The sequence below is a fragment of the Procambarus clarkii genome, chromosome 94, assembly GCF_040958095.1.
Source record: "Procambarus clarkii isolate CNS0578487 chromosome 94, FALCON_Pclarkii_2.0, whole genome shotgun sequence".
Taxonomy (NCBI): domain Eukaryota; kingdom Metazoa; phylum Arthropoda; class Malacostraca; order Decapoda; family Cambaridae; genus Procambarus; species Procambarus clarkii.
The window spans coordinates 188,239-203,112 of record NC_091243.1 but is presented as its reverse complement, the minus strand read 5'-3'; the positions used below and the strand labels follow the sequence as shown (position 1 = coordinate 203,112).

The window sequence follows — 14,874 nt, the reverse complement described above, 5'->3', positions numbered from 1 at the left end:
TTTCGCAACTCTCCAAGACGAGGTCCCTTTACTGCTGGTCTCCTCCTTCGTTACTTCTCGTTGTTTTTTAAGCTGACGCACCTCCTCCCGCAGAGAGTCCAACTCTGTCCTCAGGGCTCCCACTAGAGTCACCAGGTCCTTCACTACAACTTCCATATTGCTATGATAATATAACAACACTCAGGAGCTCCGGTTAACACAACCTCTCACTGTGACTTCACCTGACCTTCACATGTTGCTACTCAAACCTGAATCTAAATCATTTATATATATTATAAACAACAGAGGTCCCAGGACAGAGCCTTGAGGCACTCCACTTACAACATTTTCCCACTCTGACTTGATTCCATTTATACTAACTCTCTGTTTCCTTTGGTATAGCCATGCCCTAATCCAGCTTAATATAGCACCCCCAATACCATGAGACTCTACCTTTTTAATCAGTCTTTCATGTGGCACTGTATCAAAAGCTTTGCTAAAGTCAAGGTATACAACATCGCAATCCTTACCACTATCAACTGCCTCAACAATGCTAGAATAAAAAGATAACAAATTTGTTAAACATGAACGGCCATTTATAAAACCATATTGCGACTCAATTATTAATTTATGTTTTTCAAGATGAAGACGAATTTTATTTGCTATTATAGATTCGAGTAACTTTCCCACAATAGACGTTAGGCTAATTGGTCGATAGTTAGACGCAAGTGATCTATCTCCTTTCTTAAAAACTGGTATCACATTAGCAACTTTCCAAAACTCTGGCACTCTGCCTGACTCTATTGATTTATTAAATATGGTTGACAGTGGGTCACAAAGCTCCTCTTTGCATTCTTTAAGCACCCTGGCAAACACTTCATCCGGCCCTGGGGATTTGTTTGGTTTGAGTTTTACTATTTGTTTAAGAACATCCTCCCTGGTAACTGTTAAACTCGTCAACCTGTCCTCGTCCCCACCCACATAGACTTGTTCGGCTGAAGGCATATTGTTAAGTTCCTCTTTAGTAAATACAGATACAAAATATTTATTAAAAATACTACTCATCTCTTCATCACTATCTGTTATTTGACCTGTCTCAGTTTTTAATGGACCTATCCTTTCCCAAATCTTAGTACGATATAACTGAAAAAACCCTTTAGGATTTGTCTTTGCTTGCCCTGCTATGCGAACTTCATAGTTTCTTTTTGCTTTCCTTATCTCTTTTTTAACATTTCTAACCAGTTGTACGAATTCCTGTTCTAAAGTGACCTCCCCATTTTTAATCCTTTTGTACCAAGCTCTCTTTTTACCTATAAGGTTCTTCAAATTCTTTGTTATCCACTTTGGGTCATTAGTATTCGATCTATTCAATTTGTATGGTATACTACGTTCCTGTGCTTTGTTTAGAATATTCTTAAATAAGTTATATATTGAATCCACATCGAAATCCCCATTTAAGTCACCTATCGCTGGGTTCATGTCTCGCTCCAAGACCGGCCCACACCCCATACCCAAGACTTTCCAATCAATTTGACCCAAACAATTTCTTAGGCTATTAAAATCAGCTTTTCGAAAATCTGGCACTTTAACAGAATTTTCTCCTACTGGTCTATTCCATTCTATGCTAAATCTGATTTCTTTGTGATCACTGTTCCCTAGCTCACTCCCTATTTCGATGTCATTAATTTGCGTTTCCCTGTTAGTTAACACTAAATCTAAAATATTATTTTCCCGTGTTGGTTCCTTAATGTGTTGCGTAAGAAAGCAATCGTCAATTAATTCTAGAAAATCTTCTGCTTCACTATTCCCTGTTTTGTTCAACCAGTTTATTCCGCTAAAATTAAAGTCACCCATGACATAAATACTGTTAGATCTAGATGCTCTAGATATTTCATCCCATAGGTGCTTTGCTTCCATTCTGTCTAAATTTGGTGGCCTATATATTACTCCTATTATAATATTATTAGCTTTTTCGTTTAATTCTATCCAAATAGTTTCTGTGTGTGGCTCTGTTTTGATTCCCTCTTTGAGACTACATTTCAAATTGTCCCTAACATATATGGCTACTCCCCCTCCTCGTCTAATATATCTATCTGTGTGAAATAGTTTAAATCCATATATTTGATATTCAGCTAATAGTTCTCTATTTTCTACATTCATCCACGTTTCGGTAAGTGCAATAATATCTATTTTTTCTGTGCAGACAAGAGCATTTAATTCGTTAGTTTTATTTCTTAGACTTCTACTGTTAGTGTAATATACCCTAAGTGAATTGTTATTTTGAGGCCCTTCTCTTTCCCTGATCGTTTTGCCAATTCCTTTCTCCCACAAACACATACTTTTATTACCTCCTTCCTCCAAATCAATTCCCATACCTCTATCTACTAACAGTTTAAACCCAAACAAACACCTCTAACCACTTCTTCCAACGAGTTCGCAACAGCAACAACCCCAGCTCTCGATAGATGCACCCCATCACGAGCATACATTTCATTTCTTCCATAGAAGTGTTCCCAGTTGTCTATGAAAGATATTGCATTTGATTTGCAATATCTTTCCAGCCGGCAATTGACACCAAGTGCCCTCGATATCCATTCATTTCCCACTCCCTTTCTTGGAAGAAAGGGAGTGTTAATACATATGGTACGGTAATACGGTACCCCTACTCAAATCTCTGAATATGTTAGACATTAAGCCACTGCACATTCTCTCATGTATATTATACATATATAAAACACTAAACTGTAATGCCAATCCTGATCTCAAAAGCTTCATAGAAGGTTGTAACAGAACCCATGAGCACCACACCAGAAATAAATACAGTTTTGATATTCCTAGAGTACGACTTAATCAAACTAGAAATGCTCTACAAATCAAGGGGCCCAGAATGTGGAATGACCTTCCCAACCATGTTAAAGACTGTTCCTCTCTCAACCAGTTTAAGATAAAAACGAAGCTATACCAAATAAATTCCCTGTAACCTTCCTTACCCCTCTATTGTCAACCAATGTCTGTTTTTTTTTTTTAAAGAGCGCTGTTTGTCGACATAATTGTATTTGTGCTGCTTTTTCAGCTATATTTTCATTTCTTGTTTTCATTCTACTCATTATGCTCAATTAGTATAAAGCTTGTCATTTAAGTTTATCATGCCCGAAACGCTTTGCGTAATAGTAGCTTTAGGCATTGTATGTACTAGCTCTACCTATAAGTCAACCAATCTTTGTAAAAATTTATTGTATGTATGTACCTTACCTAAATAAACATTTTATTTTATTTTATTTTATTTTATTTTATTTTTATTTTTACATAGACACACAACTGAGTATTCCAAGAGTGAAGTTTTCTAAGACAGTGTAAAGGCTACACTGATCTGCTTCATCTTTTAACATAACATAAGAACATAAGAACAAAGGTAACTGCAGAAGGCCTATTGGCCCATACGAGGCAGCTCCTATTCTATAACCACCCAATCCCACTCATATACTTGTCCAACCCGTGCTTGAAACAATCGAGGGACCCCACCTCCACAATGTTACGTGGCAATTGGTTCCACAAATCAACAACCCTGTTACTGAACCAGTATTTACCCAAGTCTTTCCTAAATCTAAACTTATCCAATTTATATCCATTGTTTCGTGTTCTGTCCTGTGTTGATACTTTTAATACCCTATTAATATCCCCCCGGTTATGTCCATTCATCCACTTGTAAACCTCTATCATGTCACCCCTAACTCTTCGCCTTTCCAGTGAATGCAACTTAAGCTTTGTTAATCTTTCTTCATATGAAAGATTTCTAATTTGGGGAATTAACTTAGTCATCCTACGCTGGACACGTTCAAGTGAATTTATATCCATTCTATAATATGGCGACCAAAACTGAACTGCATAATCTAAATGGGGCCTAACTAGAGCAAGATATAGCTTGAGAACCACACCAGGTGTCTTGTTACTAACGCTGCGATTAATAAATCCAAGTGTCCGATTTGCCTTATTACGAACATTTATGCATTGATCCTTTTGTTTTAATTTCTTACTAATCATAACTCCCAGATCCCTTTCGCAATCCGACTTCGCAATCACAACACCATCTAGCTCGTATCTTGTAACTCTATCATCATTACCTAACCTCAGAACTTTACATTTATCAGCATTAAACTGCATCTGCCAATCCTTTGACCATTTCAAAACCCTATCTAGATCAACTTGAAGTGATAGTGAGTCCTCCTCCGAATTAATTTCCCTACCGATTTTCGTATCATCGGCAAATTTGCAAATGTTGCTACTCAAACCTGAATCTAAATCATTTATATATATTATAAACAACAGAGGTCCCAGGACAGAGCCTTGAGGCACTCCACTTACAACATTTTCCCACTCTGACTTGATTCCATTTATACTAACTCTCTGTTTCCTTTGGTATAGCCATGCCCTAATCCAGCTTAATATAGCACCCCCAATACCATGAGACTCTATTTTTTTAATCAGTCTTTCATGTGGCACTGTATCAAAAGCTTTGCTAAAGTCAAGGTATACAACATCGCACTCCTTACCACTATCAACTGCCTCAACAATGCTAGAATAAAAAGATAACAAATTTGTTAAACATGAACGGCCATTTATAAAACCATGTTGAGACTCAATTATTAATTTATGTTTTTCAAGATGAAGACGAATTTTATTTGCTATTATAGATTCGAGTAACTTTCCCACAATAGACGTTAGGCTAATTGGTCGATAGTTAGACGCAAGTGATCTATCTCCTTTCTTAAAAACTGGTATCACATTAGCAACTTTCCAAAACTCTGGCACTCTGCCTGACTCTATTGATTTATTAAATATGGTTGACAGTGGGTCACAAAGCTCCTCTTTGCATTCTTTAAGCACCCTAGCAAACACTTCATCCGGCCCTGGGGATTTGTTTGGTTTGAGTTTTACTATTTGTTTAAGAACATCCTCCCTGGTAACTGCTAAACTCGTCAACCTGTCCTCGTCCCCACCCACATAGACTTGTTCGGCTGAAGGCATATTGTTAAGTTCCTCTTTAGTAAATACAGATACAAAATATTTATTAAAAATACAACTCATCTCTTCATCACTATCTGTTATTTGACCTGTCACAGTTTTTAATGGACCTATCCTTTCCCTAGTCTTAGTACGATATAACTGAAAAAACCCTTTAGGATTTGTCTTTGCTTGCCCTGCTATGCGAACTTCATAGTTCCTTTTTGCTTTCCTTATCTCTTTTTTAACATTTCTAACCAGTTGTACGAATTCCTGTTCTAAAGTGACCTCCCCATTTTTAATCCTTTTGTACCAAGCTCTCTTTTTACCTATAAGGTTCTTCAAATTCTTTGTTATCCACTTTGGGTCATTAGTATACGATCTATTCAATTTGTATGGTATACTACGTTCCTGTGCTTTGTTTAGAATATTCTTAAATAAGTTATATATTGAATCCACATCGAAATCCCCATTTAAGTCACCTATCGCTGGGTTCATGTCTCGCTCCAAGACCGGCCCACACCCCATACCCAAGCCTTTCCAATCAATTTGACCCAAAAAATTTCTTAGGCTATTAAAATCAGCTTTTCGAAAATCTGGCACTTTAACAGAATTTTCTCCTACTGGTCTATTCCATTCTATGCTAAATCTGATTTCATTGTGATCACTGCTCCCTAGCTCACTCCCTATTTCGATGTCATTAATTTGCGTTTCCCTGTTAGTTAACATTAAATCTAAAATATTATTTTCCCGTGTTGGTTCCTTAATGTGTTGCGTAAGAAAGCAATCGTCAATTAATTCTAGAAAATCTTCTGCTTCACTATTCCCTGTTTTGTTCAACCAGTTTATTCCGCTAAAATTAAAGTCACCCATGACATAAATACTGTTAGATCTAGATGCTCTAGATATTTCATCCCATAGATGCTTTGCTTCCATTCTGTCTAAATTTGGTGGCCTATATATTACTCCTATTATAAAATTATTAGCTTTTTCGTTTAATTCAATCCAAATAGTTTCTGTGTGTGGCTCTGTTTTGATTCCCTCTTTGAGACTACATTTCAAATTGTCCCTAACATATATGGCTACTCCACCTCCTCGTCTAATATATCTATCTGTGTGAAATAGTTTAAATCCATATATTTGATATTCAGCTAATAGTTCTCTATTTTCTACATTCATCCACGTTTCGGTAAGTGCAATAATATCTATTTTTTCTGTGCAGACAAGAGCATTTAATTCGTTAATTTTATTTCTTAGACTTCTACTGTTAGTGTAATATACCCTAAGTGAATTGTTATTTTGCGGACCTTCTCTTTCCCTGATCGTTTTGCCAATTCCTTTCTCCCACAAACACATACTTTTATTACCTCCTTCCTCCAAATCAATTCCCATACCTCTATCTACTAACAGTTTAAACCCAAACAAACACCTCTAACCACTTCTTCTAGCGAGTTCGCAACAGCAACAACCCCAGCTCTCGATAGATGCACCCCATCACGAGCATACATTTCATTTCTTCCATAGAAGTGTTCCCAGTTGTCTATGAAAGATATTGCATTTGATTTGCAATATCTTTCCAGCCGGCAATTGACACCAAGTGCCCTCGATATCCATTCATTTCCCACTCCCTTTCTTGGAAGAATGCCACATATGATCGGGATTCCTCCCTTGCTCCTAACTAACTCTATGGCTGTTTTATACCTCTGAATCAGTTCCTCACTCCTGACTCGACCAACATCATTTCCTCCCACGCTAATGCAAATAATGGGATTGTTCCCATTACCAGCCATAATATCATTCATGTTGTTTATAATATCACCAATGCCAGCTCCGGGATAGCAAACCCTTAACCTGTTCCCCCTATCTCTAGCACAAAACGTTCTATCCAAATACCTTATCTGGGAATCTCCCACAACTAATGTTTGCTTAGGTACTTCCTTTACTTTCTGAGGGGCCTGCGCTTCCTTTCTCTTCGTTGCTTTCCCTTTTGCGCGATCCACAGTCTCTCCACAGCACTCGTCCTCCAAAACGTCATATGAATTTGAAGTTGCTATGGCGTTTGAAGGCGGCTTTATCAAAGTCTTCTTAAGGCCCCTGTCTTTCGCAACTCTCCAAGACGAGGTCCCTTTACTGCTGGTCTCCTCCTTCGTTACTTCTCGTTGTTTTTTAAGCTGACGCACCTCCTCCCGCAGAGAGTCCAACTCTGTCCTCAGGGCTCCCACTAGAGTCACCAGGTCCTTCACTACAACTTCCATATTGCTATGATAATATAACAACACTCAGGAGCTCCGGTTAACACAACCTCTCACTGTGACTTCACCTGACCTTCACATGTTGCTACTCAAACCTGAATCTAAATCATTTATATATATTATAAACAACAGAGGTCCCAGGACAGAGCCTTGAGGCACTCCACTTACAACATTTTCCCACTCTGACTTGATTCCATTTATACTAACTCTCTGTTTCCTTTGGTATAGCCATGCCCTAATCCAGCTTAATATAGCACCCCCAATACCATGAGACTCTACCTTTTTAATCAGTCTTTCATGTGGCACTGTATCAAAAGCTTTGCTAAAGTCAAGGTATACAACATCGCAATCCTTACCACTATCAACTGCCTCAACAATGCTAGAATAAAAAGATAACAAATTTGTTAAACATGAACGGCCATTTATAAAACCATATTGCGACTCAATTATTAATTTATGTTTTTCAAGATGAAGACGAATTTTATTTGCTATTATAGATTCGAGTAACTTTCCCACAATAGACGTTAGGCTAATTGGTCGATAGTTAGACGCAAGTGATCTATCTCCTTTCTTAAAAACTGGTATCACATTAGCAACTTTCCAAAACTCTGGCACTCTGCCTGACTCTATTGATTTATTAAATATGGTTGACAGTGGGTCACAAAGCTCCTCTTTGCATTCTTTAAGCACCCTGGCAAACACTTCATCCGGCCCTGGGGATTTGTTTGGTTTGAGTTTTACTATTTGTTTAAGAACATCCTCCCTGGTAACTGTTAAACTCGTCAACCTGTCCTCGTCCCCACCCACATAGACTTGTTCGGCTGAAGGCATATTGTTAAGTTCCTCTTTAGTAAATACAGATACAAAATATTTATTAAAAATACTACTCATCTCTTCATCACTATCTGTTATTTGACCTGTCTCAGTTTTTAATGGACCTATCCTTTCCCAAATCTTAGTACGATATAACTGAAAAAACCCTTTAGGATTTGTCTTTGCTTGCCCTGCTATGCGAACTTCATAGTTTCTTTTTGCTTTCCTTATCTCTTTTTTAACATTTCTAACCAGTTGTACGAATTCCTGTTCTAAAGTGACCTCCCCATTTTTAATCCTTTTGTACCAAGCTCTCTTTTTACCTATAAGGTTCTTCAAATTCTTTGTTATCCACTTTGGGTCATTAGTATTCGATCTATTCAATTTGTATGGTATACTACGTTCCTGTGCTTTGTTTAGAATATTCTTAAATAAGTTATATATTGAATCCACATCGAAATCCCCATTTAAGTCACCTATCGCTGGGTTCATGTCTCGCTCCAAGACCGGCCCACACCCCATACCCAAGACTTTCCAATCAATTTGACCCAAACAATTTCTTAGGCTATTAAAATCAGCTTTTCGAAAATCTGGCACTTTAACAGAATTTTCTCCTACTGGTCTATTCCATTCTATGCTAAATCTGATTTCTTTGTGATCACTGTTCCCTAGCTCACTCCCTATTTCGATGTCATTAATTTGCGTTTCCCTGTTAGTTAACACTAAATCTAAAATATTATTTTCCCGTGTTGGTTCCTTAATGTGTTGCGTAAGAAAGCAATCGTCAATTAATTCTAGAAAATCTTCTGCTTCACTATTCCCTGTTTTGTTCAACCAGTTTATTCCGCTAAAATTAAAGTCACCCATGACATAAATACTGTTAGATCTAGATGCTCTAGATATTTCATCCCATAGGTGCTTTGCTTCCATTCTGTCTAAATTTGGTGGCCTATATATTACTCCTATTATAATATTATTAGCTTTTTCGTTTAATTCTATCCAAATAGTTTCTGTGTGTGGCTCTGTTTTGATTCCCTCTTTGAGACTACATTTCAAATTGTCCCTAACATATATGGCTACTCCCCCTCCTCGTCTAATATATCTATCTGTGTGAAATAGTTTAAATCCATATATTTGATATTCAGCTAATAGTTCTCTATTTTCTACATTCATCCACGTTTCGGTAAGTGCAATAATATCTATTTTTTCTGTGCAGACAAGAGCATTTAATTCGTTAGTTTTATTTCTTAGACTTCTACTGTTAGTGTAATATACCCTAAGTGAATTGTTATTTTGAGGCCCTTCTCTTTCCCTGATCGTTTTGCCAATTCCTTTCTCCCACAAACACATACTTTTATTACCTCCTTCCTCCAAATCAATTCCCATACCTCTATCTACTAACAGTTTAAACCCAAACAAACACCTCTAACCACTTCTTCCAACGAGTTCGCAACAGCAACAACCCCAGCTCTCGATAGATGCACCCCATCACGAGCATACATTTCATTTCTTCCATAGAAGTGTTCCCAGTTGTCTATGAAAGATATTGCATTTGATTTGCAATATCTTTCCAGCCGGCAATTGACACCAAGTGCCCTCGATATCCATTCATTTCCCACTCCCTTTCTTGGAAGAAAGGGAGTGTTAATACATATGGTACGGTAATACGGTACCCCTACTCAAATCTCTGAATATGTTAGACATTAAGCCACTGCACATTCTCTCATGTATATTATACATATATAAAACACTAAACTGTAATGCCAATCCTGATCTCAAAAGCTTCATAGAAGGTTGTAACAGAACCCATGAGCACCACACCAGAAATAAATACAGTTTTGATATTCCTAGAGTACGACTTAATCAAACTAGAAATGCTCTACAAATCAAGGGGCCCAGAATGTGGAATGACCTTCCCAACCATGTTAAAGACTGTTCCTCTCTCAACCAGTTTAAGATAAAAACGAAGCTATACCAAATAAATTCCCTGTAACCTTCCTTACCCCTCTATTGTCAACCAATGTCTGTTTTTTTTTTTTAAAGAGCGCTGTTTGTCGACATAATTGTATTTGTGCTGCTTTTTCAGCTATATTTTCATTTCTTGTTTTCATTCTACTCATTATGCTCAATTAGTATAAAGCTTGTCATTTAAGTTTATCATGCCCGAAACGCTTTGCGTAATAGTAGCTTTAGGCATTGTATGTACTAGCTCTACCTATAAGTCAACCAATCTTTGTAAAAATTTATTGTATGTATGTACCTTACCTAAATAAACATTTTATTTTATTTTATTTTATTTTATTTTATTTTTATTTTTACATAGACACACAACTGAGTATTCCAAGAGTGAAGTTTTCTAAGACAGTGTAAAGGCTACACTGATCTGCTTCATCTTTTAACATAACATAAGAACATAAGAACAAAGGTAACTGCAGAAGGCCTATTGGCCCATACGAGGCAGCTCCTATTCTATAACCACCCAATCCCACTCATATACTTGTCCAACCCGTGCTTGAAACAATCGAGGGACCCCACCTCCACAATGTTACGTGGCAATTGGTTCCACAAATCAACAACCCTGTTACTGAACCAGTATTTACCCAAGTCTTTCCTAAATCTAAACTTATCCAATTTATATCCATTGTTTCGTGTTCTGTCCTGTGTTGATACTTTTAATACCCTATTAATATCCCCCCGGTTATGTCCATTCATCCACTTGTAAACCTCTATCATGTCACCCCTAACTCTTCGCCTTTCCAGTGAATGCAACTTAAGCTTTGTTAATCTTTCTTCATATGAAAGATTTCTAATTTGGGGAATTAACTTAGTCATCCTACGCTGGACACGTTCAAGTGAATTTATATCCATTCTATAATATGGCGACCAAAACTGAACTGCATAATCTAAATGGGGCCTAACTAGAGCAAGATATAGCTTGAGAACCACACCAGGTGTCTTGTTACTAACGCTGCGATTAATAAATCCAAGTGTCCGATTTGCCTTATTACGAACATTTATGCATTGATCCTTTTGTTTTAATTTCTTACTAATCATAACTCCCAGATCCCTTTCGCAATCCGACTTCGCAATCACAACACCATCTAGCTCGTATCTTGTAACTCTATCATCATTACCTAACCTCAGAACTTTACATTTATCAGCATTAAACTGCATCTGCCAATCCTTTGACCATTTCAAAACCCTATCTAGATCAACTTGAAGTGATAGTGAGTCCTCCTCCGAATTAATTTCCCTACCGATTTTCGTATCATCGGCAAATTTGCAAATGTTGCTACTCAAACCTGAATCTAAATCATTTATATATATTATAAACAACAGAGGTCCCAGGACAGAGCCTTGAGGCACTCCACTTACAACATTTTCCCACTCTGACTTGATTCCATTTATACTAACTCTAATTCCATTTATACTAACTCATAAACTTAAAGGATAAACTGACTTTTTTAGAAAGTCAGTTTATCCTTTCAAATCCAATCATTCAGTTCATCCAATCATTTAGCATTGGTTTGAGACATGTGAAATATAGCTTATTGGAGGGATCAGCGTACATTGAAAATAGTTGCCTTGCAACATATTTATCACAAGAGGAAAAAGCTATTTGGAAATAAGTTGTTAAAGAATCCCTCTAATCTAACAGCCGCTTTACACTACCGCTCCTTGCCAACCATCGTCTTCCTGACAAAGGTATTAACGGGTCCGTCTAATTACCACAAGCTACACAAGCTTCACAAAGCTTCAGAAAGCTTCCTGGCAATACGTTAGTAATGAATAAATATGATATGTTAGGTTAGGCTGACCTAACCTAAACTAACCTAACTTAAACAAACCAAACCTAACCTAACCGACGCTTGGATCGTCGACTTTATTTGGCGTCACCAGCTCTTTATTTTCGTCTAATTTCTTAATAAAAATATACTTTTTCAGATTAAAATTATGTTTTCTCGTGTTGTACATTCAGCACCAACATGAGTAAATATATCATATTTATTCATTACTAACATAAGCTTTCTGAAGCTTTGTGAAGCTTGTGTAGCCTGTGGTAATTAGACGGACTGGTATTAACTGTAAGGGATCTTTCCCATCATTTATCAATCTGTAAATTTCTAGATAACCTTCTCCCCTTAATGAAGATCTGTGGAACCAGGTGTAGCTTTTGGGATGAAGTATTAATAACAATTAAGGTTGGGAAATCTATTGCCCTTGGGGAGGATTACCTTGCCTTGCGGTTACTTTTTCTTTCGAAGGTTCCTAGGATCAATGTCCCCAGGGGGCCGGTCTGGGACCAGTCGGGTAAGTCAATCAGGCTGTTGGACGCGGCTGTGATTTGTACACATTATATTATTAAAGCATAAATAATCATCATTGAGAGTCTTAATATTAATAGTCCAAAGTAGCCCATATTGCTTTTAAACTAACCCAAAAACTCGCAAGTAGCGAAATGAAAATTTTGGAAGCGCGGGGCTCTCAAAAGTAGCCCAATTCGCTACTTGTAGCCCAATCTGGCAACCCTACGGCCAATACACTTGCCATATACTCTCACTAAACCATTACTAATCTTCTTTTAATGTTTAATCTTCATCTCATCCTCCGCAAAACTTGAGACCTAAACAGTGGTATTCTAACCATAATTAATAATAATAACAATAATATACTTATCAAGGGGATTAAAGCTTAAATGAGTTTGTCCAAATACAATTGGGCACTCGACGCCAGTGGGATCGTGACGTCTTTACCCTCATGGCCAATTCTTGGCCCTAGTAACCCACTAAATGGGTTTATAGACTAAAATGTTAATCTAAACACAGTACCCCTCGAGTATGCTAATTTGACCCTCAAGTATGGTGATTTGACCCCCAAGCGTAGGTTGAATTAGGGGTCTCGACTTATACCTATAGTTTTTCTTAAGTTTAGTTCATTTATTATGCACCCCATACCCATCTTGTGGGCGGTAGTAAAAAGGGTTACAGAGGCACATAATGGGATAAAGACTGATGAAGATTAAGCCACCCAAGAGGTGGCACGGGCATTAATAGCCCGTAACTATGGAAAAGTGATTGATTGATGAAGATTAAGCCACCCAAAAGGTGGCACGAGCATGAATAACCCGTAAGTGGTGGCCCTTTTGAGCCATTACCAGTATCAACTCTTGATACTGGAGATCTGTGGAGGATAGAGAAGTGTGGTCTAGTTCTTTATATCCCCGTCTACTAGCATTGTTGAGTTGCTGTACTCGTTGCGTGTAATGATGTCGCACAACATGACCCTTGTTGTGACCCAAATTTTAGATGTGAATAATTTCTCAGAGTACGATTGATTGATGATTGATGAAGATTAAGCCACCCAAAAGGTGGCACGGGCATGAATAGCCCGTAAGTGGTGGCCCTTTTAAGCCATTACCAGTATCAAGAGCTGATACTGGAGATCTGTGGAGGTGCGAATGCACCCTGCATGACGGGAGATGTCTCCCTTATGAATGTGTTAAGATGAAGATGAGGCACGGGCATAAATAGCCCGTAAGTGGTGGCCCTTTTGAGCCATTACCAGTATCAAGAGCTGATACTGGAGATCTGTGGAGGTGCGAGTGCACCCTGCGTGACGGGAGATGTCTCCCTTGTGAATGTGTTAAGATGAAAATGAAGCCACCCAAAAGGTGGCACGGGCATAAATAGCTCGTAAGTGGTGGCCCTTTTGAGCCATTACCAGTATCAATAGATGATACTGTGGAGGTGCGACTGCACCCTGCGTGACGGGAGATGTCTCCCGGACCAAATGGACGACGTCAGAGTACGGCAACGGAAGTGTTTATATAAGCATGGATGAGTATGTATGGGTCTCTGTGTGGAAGCAAACTGGGCAACGGCATCTGAGACGCTAGATGTCAGTGAACTCTAGTGTCGCCAGTCATGGGAGCCAGCCGGCACCACCTGGGACACAGGCAGGGGGTACTTCTAGGGCACCAGTGGTGGCTGAAAACTAGAGCTGGAAGCAGTCTTGCCCGCAAGAGTAGCCGTGGGCAGCGGGCAGGCTACAACAGTCAAGGAACACGTGGACACAGTTTATCTCCTGCTCCACCACGGTACTCGCCTGCAAGGGGCACAACAGAGTACCACCAGAACCAGGGTACCGGTAGATGGTATGCCCGGGGAATGGGGTACACAAGCTGCAGGTAATGTACCCCCATCACCGGGGAAGAGAATACACTATTACCTAGTATCCCAACCCGTCCTCTACTCAAGTCCATTACATCCAGCGGTCGACCCCACAGACGCATTCATAAATTTGTACATGCTGTTCACTCAAATGGGGAATCTAATCAAATATAAATTAATATTATAATATATTAGCAGATTGTGTATATATAGGCATAGGTTAGATTAGGTGTTTAGGTTTTGTTGGCGATTATTTGTATTTGTAGTACGTGGGTGAAGCATTTACAGCGTTGTGGTTCGAACAAAATTCGTCAGTGAGGCACTTGTTCCGGAAGTGTTCGAACGAAATCAGTTGTGAGTCGTGTGTTACATCCCGTCCTCCAAACAAAGATCCAAAAGTGATTCCATGCACCCGCCAAACCCCCTGTTTATGAATGAAAAACGGTTTACACACGACTCACAACTGATTTCGTTCGAACACTTCCGGAACAAGTGCTTTACTGACGAGTTTTGTTCGAACCACATCGCTATAAATGCTTCACCCACGTACTACATATGCAAATAATCACCAACCGAACCTAAACACCTAACCTAACCTAACCTATGCCTATATATGCACAATATGCTAATATATTTTAATATTAATTTATATTTGAGAA

The 14,874-nt window shown here is 38.4% G+C and overlaps 1 long non-coding RNA gene across 1 annotated transcript in view; it reads left to right on the top strand.

Annotated features, from left to right (window-relative positions):
* The window catches only part of LOC138359925 (uncharacterized), a 386,355-nt gene that overhangs the window by 251,607 nt on the left and 119,874 nt on the right, over window positions 1–14,874 (top strand). The window lies entirely within an intron of this gene.